The sequence below is a fragment of the Nerophis lumbriciformis genome, linkage group LG27, assembly GCF_033978685.3.
Source record: "Nerophis lumbriciformis linkage group LG27, RoL_Nlum_v2.1, whole genome shotgun sequence".
Lineage (NCBI taxonomy): Eukaryota > Metazoa > Chordata > Actinopteri > Syngnathiformes > Syngnathidae > Nerophis > Nerophis lumbriciformis.
In genome coordinates, this window is record NC_084574.2 from 13,190,542 (window position 1) to 13,204,364 (window position 13,823).

At 39.6% G+C, this 13,823-nt stretch overlaps 1 protein-coding gene across 3 annotated transcripts in view; it reads right to left on the bottom strand.

The window, feature by feature from the left end:
• The window catches only part of helz (helicase with zinc finger), a 114,506-nt gene extending 102,974 nt beyond the window's left edge, over positions 1-11,532 (bottom strand). For 2 of the 3 annotated variants that reach the window (XM_061922852.2, XM_061922850.2), the window contains exon 1: positions 11,386-11,532. The gene's annotated coding sequence lies outside the window, so the exon portion shown is untranslated. The remainder of the gene's footprint in view (positions 1-11,385) is intronic. The other variant, XM_061922851.2, reaches the window with a different exon arrangement.
• Positions 11,533-13,823: the final 2,291 nt, after the last annotated feature.

A 13,823-nucleotide genomic window follows, 5' to 3' on the forward strand; every position in this document is an offset into this window, starting at 1 on the left:
AATAATCGTGATTTCAATATTGATAAAAAATAATCCTAATTATTATTTTGTCCAAAATCGTGCAGTTCTATGTATAGGACTTGACCTCATATATTAACACTACTTTTATCTATATGGACAAAAACTGCAGTTACGTCTTATAGTCATAAGATGCCATCTTGCGAATTTTTCACATTTATTTGTATTTATTTATTTATAGTATTATATTGTTTCTGCCATATTACTTTGTTTATAATGCTTGTGTTGCTTTCATATGCACATTCAGCTTTCTTTTTGAGGTACGTATATACATTTTGAATGTGTGTGTTTAAAAAAAAAAATAATAATACTAAAGTAATTTGGTTAAAGGATTCCAGTATAAGTAGTTTTTGAAAGTTTTGAGCACATTTAAAATTACCACAATAATAATAACCATGATCATTTTGGTCACAATAACCGTGATAAGAAATGTTCACATATATATGTGCACTTTGGAGCCCCTGCCTCGAGAGAAAATGTTTGCCTTGGTGCCTTTCCAACTGGCCTTGGTGCCCTAAAACAGTGATTTTCAACCACTGTGCCGCGGCACACTGGTGTACTGTGTGATATTGTCTCGTGTGCCGTGGGAGATTATGTAATTTCACCTAATTGGGTTAAAAATATTTTTGGCAAAGCAGTAATTATAATCCGCAAATGTGCCGTTGTTAAGTGTCTGTACTGTCGAGAGATCGGCAGAGTAACCATGTAATACTCTTCCATATCAGTAGGTGGCAGCAGGTAGCTAATTGCTTTGTACATGGTTTGTCGTGATCACAATATGCAGACGACAGCGGGAGGCAGTGTGCAGGTAAAAAGGTATCTAATGCTTAAACCATAAATAAACAAAAGACGAGTGACGCTAAGAAAATACATTGAAGCATAGGGATGGCTATGCAGAATGAAACTAAAACTGAACTGGCTGCAAAGTAAACAAAAACAGAATGCTGGACAACAGCAAAGACTTACAGCGTGTGGAGCAAACGGCGTCCACAAAGTACATCCATACATGACATGACAATTAACAAAATAGGAGCGCAAGGCAAGAACTAAAACATTTACAAACAGTAAACCACCAAAAAACTCAAAATAAGTCACGGCGTGATGTGGCAGGTCATGACAGTACACCTACTTTGAGACAAGAGCTATATTGATGCATGGTTGGTTATGGTTTAAATTCCTATCCAACAATTGCGAGAACGACTTTTTACCGTCAATAACGGCTGCTGAGTCTAATTTTTTGATGTTTCCTGCTCGTGGTGTGCCTCCGGATTTTTTCAATGAAAAAAAATGTGCCTTGGCTCAAAAAAGGTTGAAAAACACTGTTTTACAATCAGCAGAAATCATTCAAAAACGAAACTCAGTTGACAGTAAAAAGTTGTTCGCAATTGTTGGATATGACTTTAAAGCATAACCAACCATGCATCAATATAGCTCTTGTCTCAAAGTAGGTGTACTGTCACCACCTGTCACATCACGCTGTGACTTATTTGGAGTTGTTTGCTGTTTTCCAGTGTGTAGTGTTTTAGTTCTTGTCTTGCGCTCCTATTTTGGTGGCTTTTTCTCTATGTTTGGTATTTTCCTGTAGCAGTTTAATGTCTTCCTTTGAGCGATATTTCCCGCATCTACTTTGTTTTAGCAATCAAGAATATTTCAGTTGTATTTTATCCTTCTTTGTGGGGACATTGTCGATTGTCAAGTCATGTTCGGATGTACATTGTGGACGCCGTCTTTACTCCACAGTAAGTCTTTGCTGCCGTCCAGCATTCTGTTTTTGTATACTTTCCAGCCAGTTCAGTTTTAGTTTCGTTCTGCATAGCCTTCCCTAAGCTTCAATGCCTTTTCTTAGCGGCACTCACCTTTTTTTAAATTTTTGGTTTAAGCATTAGTTACCTTTTTACCTGCACACTGCCTCCCGCTGTTTCCGACATCTACAAAGCAATTAGCTACCGGCTGCCACCTACTGATATGGAAGAGTTTTACACGGTTACTCTGCCGAGCTCTAGACAGCACCGACACTCAAGATCATTTGCAGACTATAATTACTGGTTTGCAAAAAATATTTTTAACCCAAATGGGTGAAATTAGATAATCTCCCACGGCACACTAGACCAGTGTTTTTCAACCACTGTGCCGCGGCACACTAGTGTGCCGTGAGATACAGTCTGGTGTGCCGTGGGAGATTATCTAATTTCACCTATGTGGGTTGAAAATATTTTTGCAAACCATTAATTATAGTCTGCAAATGATGTGTTGTTGTTGAGTGTCGGTGCTGTCTAGAGCTCGGCAGAGTAACCGTGTAATACTCGTCCATATCAGTCGGTGGCAGCTGATAGCTAATTGCTTTGTAGATGTTGAGAACAGCGGGAAGCAGTGTGCAGGTAAAAAGGTGTCTAATGCTTAAACCAAAAATAAACAAAAGGTGAGTGCCACTAAGAAAAGGCATTGAAGCTTAGGGAAGGCTTTGCAGAAAGACTAAAACTGAACTGGCTACAAAGTAAACAAAAACAGAATGCTGGACGACAGCAAAGACTTACTGTGGAGCAAAGACGGCGTCCACAAAGTACATCCGAACATGACATGACAATCAACAATGTCCCCACAAAGAAGGATAAAAACAACTGAAATATTCTTGATTGCTAAAACAAAGTAGATGCGGGAAATATCGCTCAAAGGAAGACATGAAACTGCTTCAGGAAAATACCAAAAAAAAGAGAAAAACCCACCAAAATAGGAGTGCGAGACAAGAACTAAAACACAGGAAAACAGCAAAAATGGCGTGATGTGACAGTAGACCTACTTTGAGACAAGAGCTATAGTGATGATATCCAACAATTGCGACAACGACTTTTTACTGTCAACTGAGTTTCGTTTTTTTTTTAATGATTTCTGCTGGTGATGTTCCTCCGCATTTTTTCAACGCAAAAAATGTGTTTTGGCTTAAAAAAAAAGGTTGAAAAACACTGCACTAGCGCAGACCTGGGCATTCTGCGGCCCTTTGTGCGTCCCTGTCCGGCCGGCGTGAGGCCAATCATAAATTACAAAATACATTTTAAAAAGTAATTATGTCGAGTGTGCAATACAACGGTGCTGCTTTTGTTTTGAAAAGCGTTATTTGTATTACTTCCGTGTGGACGTAGGCGCGTGCGTGATTGTGAGTGAATGTGAACAGCGGCATTCACAAATTACAAAATAAAGTTTAAAAAACATCTATGTCGTGCCTGCAATACAACTGTGCTGCTTTTATTTTGAAAAGTGTTATTTATGGGCGTATGTCCGTGTGTAACCTGTGAGTGAAGGTGCACAGCGACAAGTGATGCCCGGTTTACACCCGAGACGCTAAAAAGAGAAAAGTTGATGACGAATGGCGTGTTTTTAACAAGACATGGACTGCCAAGCAACGTTCCCTCTAAGGTGCGCGCCTGCGCAATTGCACACTGCTCAAGCGTCCTCTGCGCACGGCAAATATATGCCGCGCACCAAATAAAATTTCATCTGAATTATAAACAAAATAAACACATTTATTCTGTGTAATTTTGCAATGCAACTTTGAGTGACAGTGACAACAAGCGGCCCTAACGGTGTTCGTCAACACCGTTCAATTATTGTAACGTCTATCGAGATGCTTCGAGGACAGGAATTATATCAATCACTTTATTGAGCAAAACTGTTTATATTCGGCCATAACCACACCAAAAACATGACTAAAAAACTTATATCTGGAAAAACTAGTCATTTTGTGCCGTACAAACCAGGCCAAAACCAACTTGTCATCTGTCACCAACACGCATACCACTAAGCCACTGGTGCGTTTATGGCCACACAAAAAGTCGGACAACTCAAACACCACACAAAGTTACACTATGACTCCTCAGTCATACGTGTGCTTAATATACTGTCATTTATTATTAATCTTAATTTATTGATATTAATCATGGAATGCTGTTACTAGAGAAAGTTACAGGAATGCACGCTTCATCTTATGCTTACATTTCATTGTGCAACATGAGGATGTTTAAGGGCAACTAAATGTGATCTCTGAAAGGGGTACAAATGATTTCCAAAGCAGGGCTTTTGGTATAAAGTTAAGTTAGGTTAAATGAAAGTATTATCCATCCATCCATCTTCTTCCGCTTATCCGAGGTCGGGTCGCGAGGCAGCAGCTTAAGCAGGGAAGCCCAGACTTTCCTCTCTCCAGCCACTTTGTCCAGCTCTTCCCGGGGGATCCCAAGGCGTTCCCAGGCCAGCCGGTAGACATAGTCTTCCCAACGTGTCCTGGGTCTTCCCCGTGGCCTCCTACCGGTCGGACGTGCCCTAAACACCTCCCGAGGGAGGCGTCCGGGTGGCATCCTGACCAGATGCCCGAACCACCTCATCTGGAGGAGCAGTGGCTTTACTTTGAGATCCCCCCGGATGGCAGAGCTTCTCACCCTATCTCTAAGGGAGAGCCCCGCCACCCGGCGGAGGAAACTCATTTCGGCCGCCTGTACCCGTGATCTTGTCCTTTCGGTCATAACCCAAAGCTCATGACCATAGGTGAGGATGGGAACGTAGATCGACGGTAAATTGAGAGCTTTGCCTTCCGGCTCAGCTCCTTCTTCACCACAACGGATCGAAACAGCGTACGCATTACTGAAGACGCCGCACCGATCCGCCTGTCGATCTCACGATCCACTCTTCCCTCACTCGTGAACAAGACTCCGAGATACTTGAACTCCTCCACTTGGGGCAGGGTCTCCTCCGCAACCCGGAGAAGAGAACTAAAATTCTGAGTTTTCAAAATTATGAACCATTTCTGGGTTGTTTTTCAACGAGTAACGCATTTTGGGGTAAAAGGCTTTTTTTAAATAAAAAGTTACTTACCATAATTCAACTTTTTGGTTAAATAATTCAAAGCAAGAGTTCGGTTGAAAAAAATTAACCCAAAATGTTGAGTTAAAATAATCGATACAGCGTCCGCATTACTGAAGACGCCGCACCGATCCGCTTGTCGTATTATTATTATTATTATTTATCTTACGGTATATATCAAAAATAATTTTGAGCAAAATTTAATTGAAATATTGTCTATGTGGCCCTCCAGCAGTGCTCGGGTTGCTCATGCGGCCCCCGGTAAAAATTAATTGCCCACCCCTGCACTAGACCAGTGGTTCTCAAATGGGGGTACGCGTACCCCTGGGGGTACTTGAAGGTATGCCAAGGGGTATGTGAGATTTTTTTTTTAATATTCTAAAAATAGCAACAATTCAAAAATCCTTTATAAATATAAATAAAATCTATCTTTTTTTCCAAATAGTTCAAGAAAGACCACTACCATAGAGCAATATTTTGCACTGTTATACAATTTAATGAATCAGAAACTGATGACATAGTGCTGTATTTTATTTATTTATCTCTTTTTTTCAACCAGAAATGCTTTGCTCTGATTTAGGGATGTCCCGATCCAGGTTTTTGCACTTCCGATCCGATACCGATATTGTTTTTGCATTTCCGATCCGATACCGATCCGATACCGATACTGACCGATACTGGCCTATCCGAGCATATATTAAAGTTTAAAGTTATTTAGCCTACTTAGTTGTCAGAATCATGTTGAAAAGGGTTTTAGTACTCTTGATAACTAGCCAGCTGAATTAGGGGAGTTTGAATAATACACAATGGTTGGTAACAAGAAACTGACCTGTTTATTCAAGGATAAACACAAAATAGACAAAATTATACATGACAAACAGAAATGGCATCATTGAACTAGGACTGGGCGATATGGCCTTTTTTTAATATTGCGATATTTTAAGGCCATATTGCGATACACAATATATATCTCGATATTTTGCCTTAGCCTTGAATGAACACTTGATGCATATAATCACAGCAGTATGATGATTCTGTGTGTTTTGATTGATTGCTTGAGACTTTTATTAGTAGGTTGCACAGTGAAGTACATATTCCGTACAATTGACCACTAAATGGTAACACCCGAATAAGTTTTTCAACTTGTTTAAGTCGGGGTCCACTTAAATTGATTCATGATACAGATATATACTATCAGATATATACTATCATCATAATACAGTCATCACACAAGATAATCACATTGAATTATTTACATTATTTATAATCCGGAGTGTGGAGGGGGGCGCCAGATGTAAGTGTCAAAAAGACAGCCAAAAGAGTTTGATATGAGAATAAATCTAAAGTTAAAATATAGGGTAGAAATGCACCCATTTGCAGGAAATGTAGTCTTGATTTTCAAAATTTTCTTTCAAGGCTTGCATGTCTACATTAAAACATTCTTCTTCATACTGCATTAATATATGCTACTTTTAAACTTTCATGCAGAGAAGGAAATCACAACTAAAAAAATCACTAATTTTTTCATACGGTGTTGATGTGGACATTTTTGCCTCAGCATTTTGATGGTGTGGGCGTGTGGCACCGAATGGAGATAAGCGTCTCGACAGACGTCACAATATTTGAACATTGATGACGAAAACTGTTTTCTCTGTCGTGTCCGTGTGTCGAAAATTGTTATGCGCTTATTTTTTTATTTGATTTTGTGCGTGGCATAGATTTGCTATGCGCAGAGGACGCTTAAACAGTGCGCAATTGCACAGGCGAGCACCTTAGAGGGAGCGTTGCTCGCACGGCTGCGCGAGCATCACAGCTAACGTTAGCCATGCTGCTACCTCTCTGCTCGGGGATGACGTATACGTATGTGACGTATGACGTGACAGTATGTGACGTATGTCGTGACAGTATGTGACGTGTGTAAGAAGGTGCGCTTGCTGTCTGTGAGAGGGAGACACAGGAAAGAGTGAGAAGAGCCTGTCGTGTAATGCCAGCAGCTAAAAGCAACTGCGTGAGAATTCACAGACATGTGGATGTGTTGAAGGTGTGCTGGAAAATGCGGAACGGAAATTACGGAGCAGCAGAAAAGTGGAATGTATTATTTAAATCGGTGCGTTGGAAAACACGGACCTGAGGTTTTTTTTTTAAACTGAATCTGGATTCGTTGTGGTGAAGAAGGAGCTGAGCCGGAAGGCAAAGCTCTCAATTTACCGATCGATCTACGTTCCCATCCTCACCTATGGTCACGAGCTTTGGGTTATGACCGAAAGGACAAGATCACGGGTACAAGCGGCTGAAATGAGTTTCCTCCGCCGGGTGGCGGGGCTCTCCCTTAGAGATAGGGTGAGAAGCTCTGTCATCCGGGGGGAGCTCAAAGTAAAGCCGCTGCTCCTCCACATCGAGAGGAGCCAGATGAGGTGGTTCGGGCATCTGGTCAGGATGTACCCCGAGCGCCTCCCTAGGGAGGTGTTTAGGGCACGTCCGACCGGTAGGAGGCCACGGGGAAGACCCAGGACACGTTGGGAAGACTATGTCTCCCAGCTGGCCTGGGAACGCCTCGGGATCCCCCGGGAAGAGCTGGACAAAGTGGCTGGGGAGAGGAAAGTCTGTGCTTTCCTGCTTAGGCTGCTGCCCCCGCGACCCGACCTCGGATAAGCGGAAGAAGATGGATGGATGGATGGATGGATGGATGGATCTGGATCGGCATTTTCCCATGCCTTGCCGATACGCAATTTTTGGCAAATATCGGCAGCCGATCCGATCCAAATATCCCTACTCTGATTAGGAGGTACTTGAATTAAAAACATTTTCACAGGGGGTACATCACTGAAAAAAGGTTGAGAACCACTGCACTAGACGGTATCTCACGGTAGGGCTGGGCGATAAAACAACAACAATATATATCGCGATAGACATGTGATCAATATCAATAGAAAATGGGGTCGATAGAACGTTCGATAATTTCACTGAGTTCTGTTAGAAAAAAATAGGAAGAAATGCCGAGCCGGAACCGCACGGCATTCTGGGGGGTGTAGGCAGAGGAAGGGCTTTGGCCTCTCAACCTATCACGGCCGAGCCTGAACCGCAAGGGATTCTGGGAAATGCTAACAGGGAGAAAAAAAAAAAAGCAACAACGGCAAGCTGACGACGAGGAGTGAAACAAAACGGGAATATGAGTGCGGCAGCACGAGAGGAAATTGTAAATAAAAAAGGAAACGTCACGTCACCAGTTTGGCAGTATTTTGGATTTTTTAAGTCCGATACGAATCAGAGTAATACTGTCTGCAAACTTTGCAAGTCTGGGAACAGGACAAACTTATTTTACCACCTGAGCCGCTCTCACCCGCTATAGTACAGCAGTAACAAACAGCCACAACCATCTACATCAGCCGGCGCAAGTGGAACAGCACCGAAGCGGCAACAACAGACCACCATCGAGAGGTACTCGGCAGCAGTGCCATACGACAAAAATTCAAAACGTTATAAAGAAATAACGGATGCAGTGGTGGATCAATTAGCGAAGGACATGCTACCTACTTACATTTAAAATAAAAGTATTTAAACTCAGCCTTTTTTCTCCTGGTCTTTATTTAGAATAGTTTTTTTTATTTTTTTTATCAATAATTATCGATATCGACTGATTTGAAACACTTATATCGTGATACATTTTTTAGTCATATCGCCCAGCCCTATCTCACGGCACACTGCACACTAGTGTGCCACGGCACAGCGGTTGAAAAACACTGCCCTAAAATATGAGCCCTCCTTTATGGCAAAACTTGCCTTGACCTTAAAAAGTAAAAAAATTCTAGGCCTGCACTTGTCATCAGAGGTGGGTAGTAACACGCTACATTTACTCCGTTACATCTACTTGAGTAACTTTTGGGATAAATTGTACTTCTAAGAGTAGTTTTAATGCAACATACTTTTACTTGAGTATATTTATAGAGAAGAAACGCTACTTTTACTCCGCTACTTTTATCTACATTCAGCTCGCTACTCGCTACTAATTTTTATCGATCTGTTAATGCACGCTTTGTTTGTTTTGGTCTGTCAGACAGACCTTCATAGTGCCTGCGTTTCAACAAATACAGTCACTGGTGACGTTCACTCCGTTCCACCAATCAGATGCAGTCACTGGTGACGTTGGACCAATCAAACAGAGCCAGGGGTCACATGACCTGACTTAAACAAGTTGAAAAACTTATTGGGGTGTTACCATTTAGTGGTCAATTGTACGGAATATGTACTGTACTGTGCAATCTACTAATACAAATTCCAATCAATCAATCAAAAGTGTGAAAGAAAAAAGAAATTTTTTTTATTTCAACCGTACACCCCGTCAAAAGCCTAAAGACTGACAGCACAGTTCCTGTCTTCACAATAAAAGTGCCGCTCCATTGCGCCTGCGCTTTCAAAATAAGAGTCTCCGAAAGCCTGCGCAAACAAGCTAGCAAGCTACGGAGTTTGCCGCCAATGTATTTCTTGTAAAGTGTATAAAAACGAATATGGACGCTGGACATATAAGATGCCAAAAACCAACCACTTTCATGTGGTATTAGACAGAAAGGAGGAACTTTTTTTCTCCTCCATTTGAAAACGTGGACGTTTGTCATCACTACTGTCGGATTCCAATCAATGCAAGTCATCAGAATCAGGTAATACACCAACTTGTATTCTTGTCTTCATGAAAGAAAGGAATCTATATGTGTTAAACATGCATGTATATTCATTAAAACACTATTAACATGTAAACAAAAACGGCAAAAAAAATTATAAATTATATACTGTATATATCAATGTATGTATATATATATATATATATATATATATATATATATATATATATATATATATATATATATATATATATATATATATATATATATGTCTTAATAAGGTTATCCAAAAAATAGTGCTCGATACCGTAGTAGAGCGCAATATATGTATGTGTGGGAAAAAAATCACAAGACTATTTCATCTCTACAGGCCTGTTTCATGAGGGGGGGTACCCTCAATCGTCAGGAGATTTTAATGGGAGCATTCGCATACCATGGTTTATATAGGGCACAGAGTGGGTGGGTACAGGCTGGCCTAGGGGCGTGGTGATTGGCTCATGTGTTACCTAGGAGGTGTTTCCGTCTATGGCGGCATGTTGTTACAATTTCGCTGCGCTTGTTGAGGGATGACAGGTCTGGACGGTAAATAATAAACAGTTTCTCTTTCAAGCATAGGTTGCATCTTTTATTACCACTATTGTAAGGTGTGCTGGATGCAAGAATTTGCCATGTTATTGAATATTCAACATTATTGTCTTTGGACAATAATGTTGAATATTCAATAACATGGCAAATTCTTGGTATGCGAATGCTCCCATTAAAATCTCCTGACGATTGAGGGTACCCCCCCTCATGAAACAGGCCTGTAGAGATGAAATAGTCTTGTGATTTTATTCTCACACATACATATATATATATATATATATATATATATATATATATATATATATATATATATATATATGTATATGTGTGTGTGTATATATATATGTATATATATATATATGATATGTGTGTGTATGTTACTCATCAGTTACTCAGTACTTGAGTAGTTTTTTTACAACATACTTTTTACTTTTACTCAAGTAAATATTTGGGTGACTACTCCTTACTTTTACTTGAGTAATAAATCTCTAAAGTAACGTACTCTTACTTGAGTACAATTTCTGGCTACTCTACCCACCTCTGCTTGTCATTCACTTCAATTTCACTAAATATTATCTTTATATAAATATTTTCACCGGAAAATATATCGAGATATATATCCAATATCGAGTTTAAGTAAAAATATAGAGATATAATTTTTCGTCCAGCTCTATTCCAGAGGTATTAAACATTGAAAGAAGACCAATAATAGCATCACGTGAATGTAGTGTACATGTTACATCATGTTGTCATCAAAATAAGGCGATTAAAAACAATCGACTAGCCAGTAATAACGTGACTCCGTAGTTTTTAAAAGGAGCCAAAGTATGTGAGTGGAGGAAGAATTATTGGCACACATAAAGGTGGGCTTACTTTCCCTCCGTAGTGTGGCAAACTTGTTGTGACTGTGACAAGTCAAAGAGACGGACAGTGACGTTTCAAAGGTGGGCAAAAAAAAAGAAAAAGCCTTCATTTTGGACTGCACTTGGCAAAGGTGGCCAGACTAACGGCTCTAGCGGGGAACACGCCGCGCTCCGTCCCTCCGGAGCAGGAAGCTCGCCAAGTGCAATAAAGAGCAAGCGGGCTGATGCTTCGTGTTAGCCGACTTAGCCTAGCGAGCTAAACAAAACTGGCTCGGGCCTGCGATTCGGACAACGATATCTCGGCGCGTGTAATTGGACATGCCATCGCGGCGTGGGCCTCGCGTAAAATCACCACGCGGCGCATCGCTCCAAACACGAACCGCGATGGTTATTTGCAGCGGCTTGAGGGCGGAGGGGAAAACTGGAAGGTCCGAAAATGGGAAGTCAACACTTACCGAGCTGTACTTTCTACGCCATCTTGGATCCACTTGTCAGACCCGCGCAAAGGCTCACGGGACGTGGCTATCTGAAGGTTGAAGGCAGCGCGTGTACGTGCGCGCGTGACATTCAGTTGTTTTTAAAAAAAATAAAAAAAAGAGTCAAAGTGACTTTGTGGGGAATTGCCTTTTCTGTTTGGAGCAGAACACGTAAAGTGTAACACAGCCTGCTTTTGACTTCTACACACAATGGCTCCTGCTGCACAACGGATGACACACTAAGATATGTTCTCACTAGGGGTGTGGGAAAAAAATCGATTCGAATTCGAATCGCGATTCTCACGTTGTGCGATTCAGAATCGATTCTCATTTTTAAAAAATCTAAATTTTTTTTGATTTTTTTTTTTAATTAATCAATCCAACAAAACAATACACAGCAATACCATAACAATGCAATCCAATTCCAAAACACTCAGAACTGCAATAAACAGAGCAATTGAGAGGAGACACAAACACGACACAGAACAAACCAAAAGTAGTGAAACAAAAATGAATATTATCAACAACCGTATCAATATTAGTTGCAATTTCAACATAGCAGTGATTAAAAAGTCCCTCATTGACATTATCATTAGACATTTATAAAAAAACAAACAAAAAAACAATAGTGTCACAGTGGCTTACACTTGCATCGCATCTCATAAGCTTGACAACACACAGTGTCCAATATTTTCACAAAGATAAAATAAGTCATATTTTTGGTTCATATAATAGTCAAAGAAAATCATACTTGCCAACCCTCCCGAATTTTCCGGGAGACTCCCGAAATTCAGAGCCTCTCCCGAAAACCTCCCTAGGGACAAATATTCTCCCGAAAATCTCCCGATTTTCTGCCGGAGCTGGAAGCCGCGCCCCCTCCAGCTCCATGCGGACCTGAGTGAGGACAGCCAGAACTAAATCATCCAGACTAGAGATAAATTGTATTATTATGTTTATCTTACCTAAAAATAAATATATTTATTAATTAAAAAAAAAAAAAAATCAATACATTTTTACTATATTTTGCTAAAAACATCAAAATTAATTGTATTTTTATTTTTATTTTTTCGTGACTCCTTATTACATCCAGCCATAGAATTATACATTAAAATAAACATATTTGAAATAATTGATTTTAAATTATCATAATAATTCATTTAAAATGACTATATTTAATTATTAAAATAATTGCTTGTTTATCAACAACTTTAGCATTTTATTCATTACATTTTGAAACTCTCAGAAGCCAAGTTATGTTATATTCCTTAATATTTATTTATGCAAGTTTGAAGTATCAATTACCTAAACACAGTTTGTTTGCATATTTTCAGGATATATATATATATATATATATATATATATATATATATATATATATATATATATATATATATATATATATACATATATATATATATGAAATACTTGACTTGGTGAATTCTAGCTGTCAATATACTCCCCCCCTCTTAACCACGCCCCACCCTACCCCGACCACGCCCCCACCCCCCACCTCACGAAATCGGAGGTCTCAAGGTTGGCAAGTATGAAGAAAATTTACATTATTGCAATCAGTTGATAAAACATTGTCCTTTACAATTATAAAAGCTTTTTACAAAAATCTACTACTCTGCTTGCATGTCAGCAGACTGGGGTAGATCCTGCTGAAATCCTATGTATTGAATGAATAGAGAATCGTTTGGAATCGGGAAAAAAAATCGTTTTTGAATCGAGAATCGTGTTGAATTGAAAAAAAAAAAAAGATTTTGAATCGAATCGTGACCCCAAGAATCAATATTGAATCTAATCGTGGGACACCCAAAGATTCACAGCCGTAGTTCTCATCATCATTTCCTTGGTCTAACACGGGGTCGGCAACCCGCGGCTCTAGAGCTGCATGCGGCTCTTTAGCGCCGCCCTAGTGGCTTTCTGGTGCTTTTTCAAAAATGTATGAAAAATGGAAAAAGTTGAAAGGGAAAAAATATGGTCTCTGTAGGAGGACAAACATGACACAAACCTCCCTAATTTTGATTTCTATTTACTGTTTTAATTGGTTTTACCCTTAAAAATCGTATTTAATCATATTTATTTTTATATTGTTTTTATATTTATTTATTTTTATTCAGTCATTGGTGGAGCATAATATTGTTTTTAATATTGTTTTTAACATGGCTGTGCAGCACTTTGGAAACATTCTTGTTGTTTAAATGTGCTATATAAATAAAGTGGATTGGGTTGGATTAATTGTTATAAAGCACACTGTTTATATTAAACATGCTTCACTGATTCGAGTATATGGCGAGCGCCGTTTTGTCCTACTAATTTTGACGGTCCTTGAACTCACCGTAGTTTGTTTACATGTATAACTTTCTCCGACTTTCTAAGACGTGTTTTATGCCACTTCTTTTTCTGTCTCATTT